The following is a 15677-nucleotide window of genomic DNA, read 5'->3' as shown; positions in this document are numbered from 1 at the left end:
TTCTCACAGGACATGCAAGCGGCAATGTGCGCATTCACAATCCTACACACACATACACACATGCACCCATTCAAACGCAGAGCTACACACCGGCATCCAGAGACTTGAACTGGGCAGTAAATATCTTGGAAAAATGCGTTTGAAGAAGAGGAGGAAAAAGATGGCTTTTACAGACTATTTCTCAGTGCAGACACTCAGGTGGGAGAAGGAGGAGAGAAAGCGAGAGAGAAAGAGTGGGATGAAGAAGGAGGGGAGAAAAATGATGGTGCTTACAGAAGGTGGTGGATGCACAGAAAGAGAGAGAGACAGAGAGAGAGTGAGAAAGACAGACAGCGAAGGGAGAAGAACACCAAATGTTAAGTAGCAGTTGAAGTGGAAGAATTCCAGTTTGGATTCAAGCTCCTTGGCTAATGAGGATCATTAACATGGCCTGCCCAGCTTCTCTAAACGCTGGGGAGGACTGGAGGATGGGGGATAAAAATAAAACCTCTCAAGCATATCCCCACAAGATTCATAAGGCGGGCGCTTGTAAAAAAAAGATATAGCACATACGGGCTGCGGAAGGTACTTCTTAATGCAACACCACATGCCACAGATCTTGGAAACAGGGATACTTACCAAACGAGAACACTCAGTTGAACTCTGAACTCTTTGGATTCTGTGTGAAGCACAGCGGCAAGAGAACCAATTTAGATGTCTGCGATTTCACGGGTTGAAATAAAGACCGAAGTGAATATGTCTTCACAGCGCTCTGTGATATGATATAAATCAGGTTTAGATCAGTTCAACTTTGTCGTCCCTTGAGGGAAATTTGCCTTACAGGTACAGAATGGAAAGGAGAAGAAAAATATCTCCACTCGGCTCAAACAGTTGTAAAGCCCTCGTATCACACACACATTATTTCAAGTGGGCAGTTCACATTTCGCCCCACATTTTATGATCCTATCAGCTTTGTCATTTTCCCTCTCTGCACTTGCTGTTTAACACACAGTAAAACAAAGCTCCCAAGAGGCTTAAAAACCAATCCAAGCTCCTGTCCTGCATCTGCAAATCATTTGTGACATGCTGTACACATCTCTTTTAAGCACTTCCGACCACTTTTACAGCATGATCAATTAGAGTGCTTAAATCTGACGACATCAAAAGAAAATACAATTGTCCTTCGTTGGTGGTCAGGAATACAGCAGAGTGCTTTCTTGGACATCCTGCCATCGATCCCTGCTTTTTCCGTTCTCAGCACTGTCACTCTGCACTGGCAGGGGGGCTACGTATGTGAAATTTACAACATCACGCCGTATCAGGCTTTCCCCAACCAGCAAATACTGCAGACCTGCTGTTCCGTCAGCCCTTCTGTCACAGTGCAATTGCTTTTCTTCATCTATTATTTTTAATTAGAGAATAGAGAGATGCTCACACACTGAGACCCAAGGCAGTCAGACAGACAAGTGTCTTGATAAGATCAGCATAATTGGCACATTCATCCGTCTTCTGTTAATAAAGTGCTCTGTGGTCGAGAGACCAACAGTGAAGAGCTGTGGTGTTTACTGTTGGCGTAGGGACCCTTGGTTTGGGATTTATTAAAAGAGCCTTAGCATTGACAATACAAATACCTTTCGGTAAGAATAACAACCAAATCACCTGTTGAAGTTTTAAGAAAATCGAATAAATTCCTAAATTTCAACCGCTTGACTAGCCTGGTTTTCAGATGGCACTGAGAAGACAGCACAGCTCTCCCTGTCTAAATTTGCACTTTTATTTTGAAATCAACCATCTAGGCAAACAGAGGCAGAGCAACCAGGCTCCTCCCGTAGCTCTACTTTATGTGGTGATGCCTTGCTAAGCTAAACCTTTGGCAGTTTGTGGGTTGCTGTCGCTGCTACTATAAAGCAAGTTAGAGAGTATGCATGCGTTTCATGTGACAACAAAGACACTTGCTGTCTCAAAAGCAGGTTACATTTTACAACATCAGTTTTGCCTGTGGCAAAAATTAGTTTTCAGCTTTTGCTGCTCACACACCCACCAAAAGCAAAACTCTTTCACAGCCCATAAGTATTACGCTCCAAACGTGACTGCATTCTTCCCTTAAAAAATATTTTAGCTGTTAAGGTCCAAAAAGAATATGTATAAAGACATGGATGGATGACACACTGCATTCAAAGTAATTCCCAATTAACTCCCCTATACTTAATCTAAAGTCCTAAAGTCCAGCTTCTGCTCATGTTTAGAGTTGGGTTTTTTTAAGTATATTTCAGTATAGTTTATTGAAGATTTCAAGAATCCAGCAAAATTGTAGTACATGGTTCACCGTTGATGATGTATTTTATTCAAGAGTTAGTATATCAGAAAAAAATGGATCAATATTGTGATACCATGAAATTATTTGGCTATTATATTTTTGCCATAAAAATGTGGTACATCGCGTATCCCCATACTGCATGCCTGAACGTTTGAGTAGCTAAACAGCAATCTCATGGAGGAGAGCAGTGGAGAGAGGACAGTAGAAAACAAAGGGAAGACAGCACAACATAAAGCAAGAAAGAAAGAGTCAGAAAGGTAACAGTTTATGCATTTGTTCAGACAAATGCCCAATGTCTGGCGTCTCTGTCTTGAAAACAGAAATCAGAGCAGTCTACTCAGGATTCATCACACAGACTGAGGTGATGGCACAGGAGGCCGTTCAGTTGCTTCTTGAAAAGATGAACCATGGTTGGAAGGGCAGGAAAATGCTCTGCTTCCACCTGGGTATCTCTGAGGCTTTTAAATACTGCACAAACCACGTGTGATGTAAAAATACTACAATGAACAAAGTTCGCACCGAAACAATTAGGAGAATTGTTTTCAAATTCCAACAAGGGAAGAAACTCTGTGTGATGGATATGAGCGAATGAGATAAAACTAAAAGCAGAGCAAACAGCTGAAGATTTCTGTCCTCCTCCTGCCATTTCTTTCCTGCCACTGTGTTTAAATCTGTGCAGTATCTGATGGATGGTGCAGCCGCTAATGAGAACTGGATATGTGCACGTTTAACTGTCTTCCTAACGATAAGTAATGACGGTAGCTTAGCTAACACAATTAACACTGGCACAGAGGAAAATAAAATTCCCCCAGAATGAAGTATTATGTAAATTATTAATTACCACACAGACGATTGCAATCTTGTTCAGCTGCCCATTGGCACTCAAATAAACATGAACGATTTGAAGACAGAGGGAGGGAACATAGTGAAGATAATCCTGACACAGTGGGAATGTGAGAAAAAAAATTTACAAATACCACCTGCTCCTTAAGCAATTTATAGAAACAATTTGCAGTTGCAATTTAACTACTAAATGCTGGCTCTCATCCAGACTGACTCGCAACAAGTATGTACAGTGAGAGCGAGCATTCGAATGATTTTGCATTTGCTCCGTTCTGTAACATGTTACCATATTACATTTCTGTAAATCTGGTGTGTACAGTTAAGCTATAATGTGTTTCCTAGAGAAATCATCCAAATTCAGACACAGTTGCCTAGAGAGGACAGCATGTCTTTTATCACCATTACAGATGGTATAAATATGATATTAGAGCCACTGTACAGTAATTTGTGTTTGATTTGAATTTCCCTCACATGATTTCTACACACCCCAATTTTATATTCAATGTATGTTTTATGAGCAGCAATTACCACAAATGCAGTTACACTTCTATGGTTGTCTCCTACTCGTGTGTGTGTTTCTGCATAAGACAGAGAGACAGAGTGAGTACTGAATGGATAAAGAGCGAGTGAGAGGTAAAGACAGAGAGAGAGAGAGAGAGAGAGAAAGAGAGAGAGAGAGAGAGAGAGAGAGAGAGAGAGAGAGAGAGAGAGAGAGAGAGAGAGAGAGTTCTGTGTATCCAGGAAGAGAAAGAGGTGACGGAGAGAAAAAGTGATCTCTCAGATTCGGTGTCTCAGCTTAATGACACCGGACCCACATGGGAGACAGAGGAAAAAGCTCTTCGCTAGATATGATGAACCTAAAGACTGATAACCTCAAGCCTCCCGCTCACAGCCTACGCACACACAGACACATTCACAGTCACTGAAAAAATAAAAACTCAGAAATTAACTGCTCAGCTCCTCTGTTTACTAGGAAACTGAATTGGTGGTTTTCTCCCTGCTTGTGTGTCTCTCTTTTTCACTGCCTCTGGCTTTTTCTGTCTGTCATTGTCTCTCTCCTCTCAGGTCAAGCACCTTATGCTTCACCACTGCTTTCAATATTGTGTCAATACCTAACACTGAGTCCCCCCCACCCCCCACCACCCACCACCACCCAACCTGTCCCCCTGCTGTGACCATGGACAATATGCCGGGCTGACTTTGACAAATTAAACCAACTCGATATATGGCAATAACCTTCACAGGATGACATGGAGGGAAAAGAGGTAAGTAGTGGATGGGGGTGGGCGGTTATGGGAAAAGAACAGAGACTGAAAGAGAAACGCAGACACGTACAGATGGATGATGGGACATATCCAGCGTGGCATGGTATTTCCAAACCAGGTGCAGCATGACAATACATGGGGAGATGGTGCACATATAGACCGACTTTCTAAATGTCACCATGCTTCATAATAAGAATAACACTGAATTATCACTGTCTATCATCCTAATTAGATTTAGAAAGCAGTGGTCCTCATGCTTTTTAATAACTCTTACAGCTGCAAAAAAAAAGGTACAACACTGTAAGCATCTGACAGATGACAACAGTCTGATGGAAGAACAAAAGCATGTTTTCCATGCAGATGTTGATCCATTAGATTGGGATAACTTGGAAACGATTGTATTACAACTATGTTTACAGTCAAGTCAGAGCTGACACATTTTAAAGTACCATAAATCCGTACAAATTACATCAATCTATTCCTGTTAAATGAGTTGAACTGCTGTTTCAAACCAAAACCCTAAATGTTCACACCCATGAGTAACATGTCAAAAAGTAATAAATTCTTTAACTGACACAAAAAGATGTCTATTTAAAGAATAAACCAGTGGTTTTAGATAAATATCCTCCCCGTGGAAGTTTAGACAAACCGCCATGCAATGCCATCAACCACTTCAATTAATTTTCCCAAATCAAGCTTTTATAAGGACTCCATTAAATGGCTCGATTGCCTGCAATTCAGGTGCCATTCACTTGTTAAGACAAAACGTCTTCTGCAATACAGACAGATGCACTTCAACTACACATGCCGACACACACACAGACGCACAAACCAGCAAGAGAGGGGTCGTTAAGCAGCTATTGTGTTGTGTTCCTCTCTGCTCAGTATGATAACAGCTTGATTGATACTGAGGTTCCCCCAGTTAATCACCTGGCAAGACGACTAGAAATGCACACCGTCTCGGGAGTGATGCACAAACTAAAACAGGACGTGACCAGCACAAACACAAAGGCAAATAAATGTACAACAGTGCATTAATGAGGATACAGGACTCATACATACATATACACACACACACACACACACACACACACTCTTGGCACAAGCCGTATGCACCTGCCCAACACCACATCCCCGCTCCACCACAAGCTTAAGTTAACTCACCTGCTCTGAGTGGCCGGATGAAAGCTTTCAAATTGGTCTCGGGTAAATCTTCTTCCCTCTCACTCTCTCTCTTTCTCTCTGTCCCTCCGGCTACTCTCTGGCTCTCTCTCTGTGGCAGTGCACGGACGTCCTACGGGCCGCTCACCCTTCCTGTGTGGCTCGGCGTAAGTGCATCGATCTCTCGGCCAAGTGGTACGCGGTCCTGCTGTTTCCACAAGACTCTGATGTGCTCTCTCCTCTCCGCCGCTCACTCTGCCTCACACAGCTGCAGAGAGAAATATGAGGACGGGCAACGTGGTTGAGTGCTGCTCCATTCTCTCTCTCTCCCTCCCTCTCTCCCCTCCCTCTCTCTTTCTCTCTCTCTCTCTCGTGAGCTGAGATGCTCTCTCTCTGTCCCTCTCAGGTTGTCAGCTGGTTCTGTACAACACTCACCATTACTGTCTCTTCAATCTGTCACTCTTTCTTGCTGAAATGAACTACATGTCATCTCACCATCATCTTTTTTTTTGCTGTTTCTCTACTGATTGCTCTGGCTTTCTCTCTCTCTCATTATTGATCTACGTATCTGTGCCTTGCTAGTGCAGCCTCTAGTGGTTGTCTTGCTGCTCAGAGAGTCAGAATCAAATTTTACTCACAGAGAACATGAAACTGTGCTGTGGGTTTTCTTCCACATTGGAGTAGGCACCAACCACAGTTTTTTTCTTTTTTTTAAAAAGAGCAGTCATTGAAATATAAGCAACAACAGAACTGACTAAGGCTGCATCTAACAAATATTTTCAAATATTTTCAGAATAGATCTATCTTTTGTGATAAACTGTTTAGTTTACAGCCTGTCATATAAATCATCACATTTTCCCAAAACTCAAGGTGACATCTAGTAACAGCTTGTCTTGTCTGACCATTTAGATTTTTGACTGATAAATGATAAATTGCAGCTGCCATTTTTCAACATTTTCTGACAAGATGATAAAATAATTAACCAAAAAAAAAGAAGAAGAAGAAGAACAAGTCTGCTAAAGTTAAATAGCAGTGAGTTTCAGCCATATAAGTGACTGGGGATGGTTTCTTCAGTTAGATAAAACAGACTTTGACCTCAGTTGTCTGGGTGCTTTTGAGCAAAGTCTTTTTTTCATTTTAATAGTAACTCACATGGAAATATTCTACACAATGTTAAAAAAGTCCTTAACCATAAACAGAGTAAAATAATAGTGATAAAATCATGACCAGTGACTGTAAAGTTAACCAGTGTATTAAAGCTAAATTAACCCTTCAGTGTCTGATGATGGTCTGAAGACTGATCAATAATGAATGACACACATAGCAAGCACAGGGGCAGTACATTTCCTATGGATTACTGATGAGAAGCATTGTTGGATCAATGTCATTTCAGAAAATGAAACATTGAGGTGACAAAAGAGCACCAACACAACAACTCTACTTAAAAAAACTAATGTCATCAGTCAATATTGGGTCAATACTGATTATCGATAGCAAGTGTATACATCTATTTAACAGTGGCTATGAGCCGTGTTACTGAAACCCCCCTTTTGTGCCTGAGAAGTTAAGCACACCTGAAAACCAAAAGCGGACCAGGAAGAACACTAAATGGACGGAATGCATTTTCAGACAAACATTTACATGTGATGCGTCCAAACTGAACTCAAATAAGCATCGCTCGAGCACTTACTACTTGCCTATTTGCTTATTTTCACATCAGGTAGAGTTGATGCCACAATTCAAGTTTTTACAGCCAAAATAAATAAATAACTTTATCCCATTATGAAACACATTCAAGTAGGTCAATATGACTGGATTGGCAAGATGTATATTAAGGTGGAGGCCGAAAGAGTACACGTTGACGCCACCTGAGTTAATCACTAATTTTACACCTTGATGTTAATAAACGTATTTAACGGAAGATTTTAGAGGAAACTCACCAGAGGCAAATTAAGCATTTCAGCGATTTTTCACGGGAGAAAAATGTCAATATTAGTCTGCTGCGAAGTGATATTTAAAACAAACAAACAAACATTTTGTGAGGTGATCGTCAGGCGAAATCCTTGATCTCCTCGTTCTTCAGTGCTGCCACCTGTGGCTGAAAGCTGTACTGCAGCAACATTAGGGTACTGATAATGGATCAGATATGGGTGTCACCCAAGTCACTACAGAAGTGCCAGATAGACAAAATCCTAACTGCATTATAAATTATGCTTAATGCTAATTTTTCAGGAAGCATCAGCAGGTCCATTTAATGGGAGAAACTACTTCAACATCCAATGGTGGAATGTAAGAAGATGATGGACAAACTGTGATTGTTTACATTTAGCTGCTGCAGTTTCAGATGTTAATGTTCTTTTTTTCATTTTTCGGTCACTGTTATGACCTATGGGCCACGTTGAATAGAACAGAGCCACTGTTTTCCTACAAGAAGTCAAAATGTCTGCTGTGAAAAAGGCCCATTCAGTTTCGAACCTCTGCACTTAAAAAAGTAAAGTAGACGTTTTGAAGAAGACAACCAGTAAGAGAACATATTTCAAACTCACTGTTACATATTGCATTGTATTGATTCAACTGGAAATAAAGTTGTGTCTGGCAGCCACAGACAGCAGTGGAATTTTTCCTGCCCACCAAACACCAAACTGTACTGCTGTATTATTCATAAGACTTTGCAATTTGAGTTGCATTTGGTTTACAGATAAAATAATTCAATGATATTGATTTTCTGATACTTCAGACTTCACAGGCCTCAGCATGTGAAGAAAGAGGAAGAATAAAAGAAAAGTTCAACATATGTAATGAATCATGGAATCATGTGGCATCTATCAAGTACAAGAAAATACCAGCTGGCTACAATAATAATAGTAATATTGTGTTATCATTTAAAGTGTGTCCCACACTTTCTCCTTATCAAAACATGCACTACATCAAATGCCCACGCTTAGTTATATCCTCATACCATGCATAAACTTCCACTGGAGCTTTACGACTCTAAAGCTCTATTAACCACTTTGGTCCATCTGCCTTTTCCTTCCTGACAGTGTTTGAGTGGTAAACCCAAAAGATTTCTTATGTAAAAGCTAATAAGAACTAATCCTATTTTATTTCATACATAATATCATTGATTAGTTTGCATGTTTATTTGGTATTTTATTTATATAATACTTTTGTTTAATCAGTACTGAAGAAGTAGCGGCTGGTAAGATTATAATTGCATTAACTAATGTAAGAGAAGAATAAGGATAACCTGTTTTACTTGCTGATTATCTCCTTTATTTATTGTGTTCTGATTTGTAATATTTAGAATATTTTCCTCTTTACGTACAGACAAAATCTGTAATCCCTGATCAGCAAGCAACTCGTGCTTATGTCAATTCACTAAACATACAATAAGTCTTGTGTCCATTTTTGTTGTGCAACTGCAAGATTAAAAACTAACTTTTTATCCGTAAGCCAACCTTTTGTCACCTGTCTTGCTCTGATAAAGCTTTTTGTACCAGTCTTGACTGAGCAGTGTGTTTCCTCATCTGTGAAGCGGTCTGTCTTTCTGAGACCATCCTCACCAACACAGCAGTGTTTATTTCAGAGGTTCAGAGGAGGAATCTAGCAGCAGTTTATGTTTCATTATACACAGATAAGTGACTCACATGCATAAGTCAACACTGAAAAACATTTTAATGTAATAATGAGTTGAAGGAGAGATGTTTTTATTCTGTTGCAGTTGCTGGAAAACAACCTAAGTCCTTTAACTGCTGGCCTGTAGCAGATGCATAAACAAAAGGTGCATGCCTAATTAACCAACTGATCAACTGCTGGACTGCAAAGAAAAACTGTTTTTTGTGGATGTGTGGAAACTTAAAGAGGACAAGTGTTTCTTTGCATCAGTCAAGGAAAATATGTGCAGGGAACTCTCAGCACAGAGGAAATAATCTCAAACGGAGCAGCAAAAGTGCAGAAAAATCTGGTTTCTAACGTTGCTGATTTGTTTGTTGATGTGTTTGTCAGGTTATGATAAAAGAGGACCCAGGAGGAATGCTGATATTTTATTCTTAGTAAGTCACACACTTTTGTACAAGTGCAAACACCTCAAATCATCAAACCTACACAGGAGTTAAAGAGTATCCACACCACAGGAGATGAACCAAAAATACCTCGGGCTTTCCAACAAACAGGAGAGATAATAACTGTGAGTTTGTGTGGGAAAGAATAATGTGTGGGCAGAACGGTAAGACACTGGCCTAGATAGAGATCCATAGGGTGCCATTAGCCAGGTATAGAAGGAGAACCTGATGCCAGCTGTCACAGCTGATGAACAGGCTTTTGGAGGAGATCAGTTACAGGCTTACGCAGGGATCATCACTGTGAGCTAATGAGAAATGCTCTAGAAGAAAAACCCTGTGAAAAGATAAACACCGTCATAAAATCACACCTCCAGACAACAGAGGTGTGAGAAAAGTCTAGAGAGCATTTTCACTAGTTGTAGGAACAGTCACATGTATTTTCCACATTCATAGCTCCATTGTTTGAATCTTTAGCCATAAAAAAAAAATTAAAATTAAAAAATAATCTGCTCACCAATTTGAGAAAATATGGGTAAATATAATAGAAATCATGACTAATCATGAACTTTTATATATCATTGAAATGCACTGCAACTGTCTGCATACCCTATGTGATGGGAAACATTACATTTCCAAAACCTCCTGTACATGTTCATACCAACAGGATTATGAAGGTAACACACACTTAGTAGCACGCATATACACAAAATGCATGCTCCATGGACCCCACAGTACTGTATGTTAAATTTTGAGTCTGATGTGGACTCACATCACATCAGTCATTACACCTAATGAAAAATGATCAAGGAAGTGTCCCCTGGAAATAAACTCTCTGAATCCACTGCACATGTAATATTTAATATAAAATCTTATTCATTTTGCAGGCACCTTTGTCCAAAAGTGATTCACATCTCTCAGTTCCACATAAATCATGAGCAATTTAGGGTTAAATGTCTTCCTCATGGCAGCTGCCACAACTGCAGTTTGTGACAAACATTATAAAATGCTATTCACATACAGAATTCAGCTCATTTATTTGGTCATTCCAGAAATACTTCACAGTTAGACCACAATAATTAATCAGATCATGCAGAGATGTTGAATTACAAGATCTGTCAGACAATCTTGTTTGCATTCTGTGAGATCAGCAGAAACTTCAGTATCCATTTTTTCTGAATATCATGTGAACATAAGTGACAGAGAGTTCCGCAGCACTGACACTCTGAGCCGTTCTCTGCTAACACTCGTATTAAAAGGTGAAAAAGGCTGTCAGACATTTTAAAATTCAAGCTGCAACATCAGCCTTTTACAGTAACACAACTAGCAAGTCACAAAAAAATGGGGTTAACACAATTTAAAACAAGGTGATGCTTCCTACTTTAATTGAAACTACAGATATGTGATCTGCTTTAAACACTACACAAGTTGTCTGTTCAGGCTTGTTTACATTTCAGTTAAGTTAGTTCAGCATCATACAAAAGTCTGATATGCCAATAATTACTCAAAGTATTTAATTATGTATGTGAATATACCTCTAATTTATGTGGGCAAGCAATGTATTGATTGGAACTTGAATGTTGAAGCTGGATATAATGTGCTGAGGCATACAGTAGGTTTGCTTAATGATGTTTGGGAGAAAGGACAGTCAGCACAGTAGAGTCCCTCGTAGCCCTATCCAAACCCCACTCCCGCTTTTAGTGGATCATATGTGTACTTTCTAAAATAATTGTAAAGTTTTTGGTGGCATGTTGGAGCCTGGGAATGTACGCATCAGCTGTCTTTGGGTGCACACACACAGACAGATACACACTCATCAGCACAAAGACTCGCCTATTCTGTGAAACCTGATCAGAGGATAAGACTCACTGCAGTACTGTAAAACAAATTGACATTGTAATATATTGTGTTTTCTTCCCAGGCTGCAGATGGCGACCATGATTTCTAAAATAGCAGCAGCAGTGTTGATTATTTCAAACAGCCATTTCCATGCAAAATGCAATAAAACAAGCTGTGCTGTGCAGAACTCAGCACTCAATGCTGCTTCAGTGGGTTTCCAATTTATTTACCTCTTGCAAGAAACATTTATGGAGGAATAAAAGCAATGCCAATGACATTTTCCATATTGTATGGCCATTCATTGCATCATTGTCATTTATGGGCCTGAGAAAGTGGACTACTTCATGAAAATTTGATGGTAAGAAATGATTTCAATCACATGTAGATAACCGCAGCCTGTTTCTGCTGTGCCCTTGGCTGCTCCCAATATTCTTCTTCCTGCTATGTCATCAAACATAGCTAAACAGGTCTTATTCTTTATTTATGCCACTGCATATCTTCAGGAGCAAAGCCCCAGGCATTGCTGTCTGTATTTACTTGAGATTGGATGTGATGCTGAACTAAATAAGGCTTTTAATCCCCCCTTTTTTATCAACAACTTGGTTATCCTTAGCGCTGTAAGCCCTATTTTGCTTTGCTGTAGAAAAGTGGCTATTGAGAAAAAAGTCAGCGTGCACCCTACATAGTGAATGAATAACAACACAAAGCTATAGTCTGGGAAGCTAATTCCATTTCAGGACCACAATAGGATTCAAGACAGAGCCATTCTTCCTGGGAAACTCAGTAAGCCTGTAATGCTGAAGACCTTGGTTTATCATAAAACAGAGACAAGGGCATCACAAAAGAAATGGTATTCAGCACCGTCCCTCTGAGTTCACATCGGCCTAACTACTGTGTATGTGTGTGACTTTCAGAGGATCAGGGGTGCTGACTGGTGATAAAGCCTCCCACACTTTAATCAATAAAGCTTTCCCATTGTTTAACATTAGTACTTGAGTGTGCCGATAATCCAATTAAAGTATGTCTGGTCTACACAGATCCTGAGAGTGAAAAAAGGGGGAATCTTTACATGTGAACTAGCTGGCGGGTAAGTTGAGGGTTTGGCAGGTATAAAGTCAATTACATGGATGGATAGTTTAGTTTGGTCATAAAACAACCTACACAATACAGAAAGAAAGAAAGAAAGAAAGAAAGAAACAAAGAAAGAAAGAAACAAAGAAAGAAAGAAAGAATGGGATCACCTGGATGGATGAACAAGGTGATGATTGCACTGAAGTTGACAAAACATTTTTCAGGAGTGACCCTCACAGTTTGCACGACCTCCAGGAGCAGGATGGACTGTTGGATGGGTGGGCATCAGTTTATGTCAAAGTAATTGAGTGCTGAGGATTAGAGGAAGAAATTTTTAGAAATGGGAACGTGTTCTGAACAGCTGTCACAAGAGTTTAATTGCCAAGGGAAAACATCCAGCCTTTTCAAAATGAAAGAGGAAACATTCATTTCTTTACTTAATTAAACATGAAAACGTTCTTTCTTTATTCTAATTAAAGATCTACTGAGCTGGCCAGCTGAAGTAATCTCAGGTGTCTTAATGTCTCTCCACACTTCATTTCACTTCTTTATAGTGCCACGCCAGCACCAGGAGAGGGGTCTGTCACTGACTGTTTGTCAGCACAAAACAAAGGAGGGGAATAGCTTAACCAAGGCACTTTGATGTTGGTGAGGTATATTTTTAGTTGAGAAAATTAACACGAAAGCAGATATGGATACATAACAGTAAACACTCCATGAAAGTTAACTGGAGCATGCAATCTTCGTATACGTATATATATAGAAATATTAATATATTAAATTATTACAAATGTGGCATTTGCTTTACGTCTTAACAAAAAGTAGGTTACATTAAAATCAACTTTTTATATGCATATAAAATATGGAGGCATACTTTTATACATGTATGACTGTGTTACAGAAAAAGCCATCATTAAGTATCTATATACTATTGTTAATGCTATATTTGGTGGGTGGAGGTGTCAATGTAAAAGTACAGTGTTCGGTCAGGGCTTATAGGTGATTGGAATAGAAGTGTGTATTGTAGATGCAGCAGATCATGCAGAATAAAACTGTAGACATAATGACAATAATCATGTGAATGTAATTTAAATGCTACAGTGGCATGATGATGATTTCACTAATTTGCATGTGAAATGAATGAAGTGAAAGCAACCTCGGGAACAGTAATGCTGCATTAAAAATACATCCTCTCTCACACAGTGAAGTGAAAGTGAGCAGGGGGTAAACGGGCTTGCTTCACTTACATTTATTATATACATATTTGATTGGCAAGTCATTCTTCTGTTGGTGTGACTGTAACTGCTGCATCGGTAGATGTAAACCTCATATTCAAACAAATATTGTTCCCTTCGTGAACAAAAGTAAGTCCAATGTGTCTATGATGCGAAAGACAGATAAACAGATGGACACAAAGATGTAAGTGGAAAAAGATAAAAATCATCATTTGTTTTATAAAGGTGTTTTTCTTTCCATCAAAGATACCAACAGAAATTCTGTATTTCACCAAAATGAAAAAAGTTATCTGTTCATTGGAGTCATATTTATTAAAGGATGGGAACATTAGACTGACAGAATGAATGTTGTGCCAGATGACTGAGAACTGGCACCAGGTATCTGTTGGGCAGCTGTGGTTCAAAACTGACTCCTCCTCAGCTCATCAAGATGTGGCCTACACAGCTATCCCAAAAATCTGTTATTTAATACTCCAATTCAGGCCTTGTTGGGTTGAGTTTTGTTCCCACCAATACTTTGTTGGTTGTTTTCCTGTCATCAGCCATGGTGTAGCAGCCACTTCATCTACATCTACAGACAAGAAGCTCCTGAAATCTTCATCCACTAATGAGGACATTTGGATGCAGCTTAAAGCATCAGGCCTGAGAATAAATGCAGTTAAAACACATTAAAGAAAAAAGCCTGAGGTTTGAGGGGTCACACATCCTGTGTCTCAGTTTCACAGTGCTACTACTAACAGTGTTTTGACTGATGAATTGTCACTGGAGAGAAGGCAACGTGACATATTCTTCAAAGCAGGTAGGGTTTGTTTAGTATGTTGTGCATATTTTAATATCAATGTGCTGTATGGCATTACACTTAAAGCAAATACAGACATTTTTCTTTTAGTGTAGTTTACCCTGTGTTCCCTATTGACTGCATAATGAGATATGTGATTTTTTATATCACAGTAATGTATGATGTTGAAATAGAAGCGATGCCTGTATAATTAAAAAGTGACACTATGAGAGGGTTCATGTCCTACACTGTGTGCACGTATTGATGGGTGTTAAATTATAAATACAGAGACAGTCAGTAATAATTCTACTTTATTTACTGTGTATATCATAGAATTCAGACACACTAACAGAGGCTAATTAATCATGTGGTTCCTCTCTCTCTCTCTCTCTCTCTCACACACACACACACACACACACACACACACACACACACACACACACACACACTGGGGACTCCTGGTGGACAGGTGAGGAATTAATGGGGCAGATTGGAGACAAGACCCCTTTGTGTCATAAAAATCAGCACGTGGCTAAATAGCTTTTCTCTCTCTCTCTGTGTGTGTGTGTGTGTGTGTGTGTGTGTGTGTGTGTTTGTGGTCTGTTCCTCTACCAAAGGTCACCTGCTTTTATAAGTCTCCACAGTAGAGCTGTTTTTAGCCAGAAAGAAAGAAGACTTGGACAAACCCTGTTCTTTCATTCTGGCGTGTTAATTTAATTCATTTTGAGAACAGGCCAAAGGGTTCATTTTCAACCAGAGAAGAAAATATTACTAATAACTGTGCTTCCATACTTCTCTCTATTTCATCACCCTTTTTTTCTAAATTTCACATCCACAAGAGGCACACAAAGCAAAGTACTTGACCAACGCAACACAGCCATGGTCTTTCATGCAGTGGACTCATCTCAGTTTAATTAAACTAATATCTACTCAAGAAAACCTTGAATGAACTGTTAATCCAACTGATAGCAGCAAGCGTATCAGTCAGTATGTTAGCAGGGGAAAATTAAATAACCTCAGTAATTATTCACTGTCAGTGTCAACTGGTCAGATTGCAAATACTACCACTAGGTGTCACCAGTATTGGAAATATATAAGTCATTCACACAGGGGTTTTAAGGTTAGGCTTTT

At 39.5% G+C, this 15677-nt stretch overlaps 1 protein-coding gene across 3 annotated transcripts in view; it reads right to left on the bottom strand.

Annotated features, from left to right (window-relative positions):
- The window catches only part of tnr (tenascin R (restrictin, janusin)), a 156076-nt gene extending 148420 nt beyond the window's left edge, over window positions 1–7656 (bottom strand). For 2 of the 3 annotated variants that reach the window (XM_018676686.1, XM_018676685.1), the window contains exons 1-2: window positions 7506–7656; window positions 5569–5833 (exon numbers count right to left, since the gene is read on the bottom strand). The gene's annotated coding sequence lies outside the window, so the exon portion shown is untranslated. Of the gene's footprint in view, window positions 1–5568; window positions 6094–7505 lie in introns of those variants that run through there. The other variant, XM_051070033.1, reaches the window with a different exon arrangement.
- Between the last annotated feature and the right edge of the window lie 8021 nt (window positions 7657–15677).

This window comes from Lates calcarifer, linkage group LG4 (assembly GCF_001640805.2).
Source record: "Lates calcarifer isolate ASB-BC8 linkage group LG4, TLL_Latcal_v3, whole genome shotgun sequence".
Lineage (NCBI taxonomy): Eukaryota > Metazoa > Chordata > Actinopteri > Centropomidae > Lates > Lates calcarifer.
The sequence above is the reverse complement of the archived record's forward strand: the minus strand, read 5'-3'. Positions and strand labels throughout refer to the sequence as shown.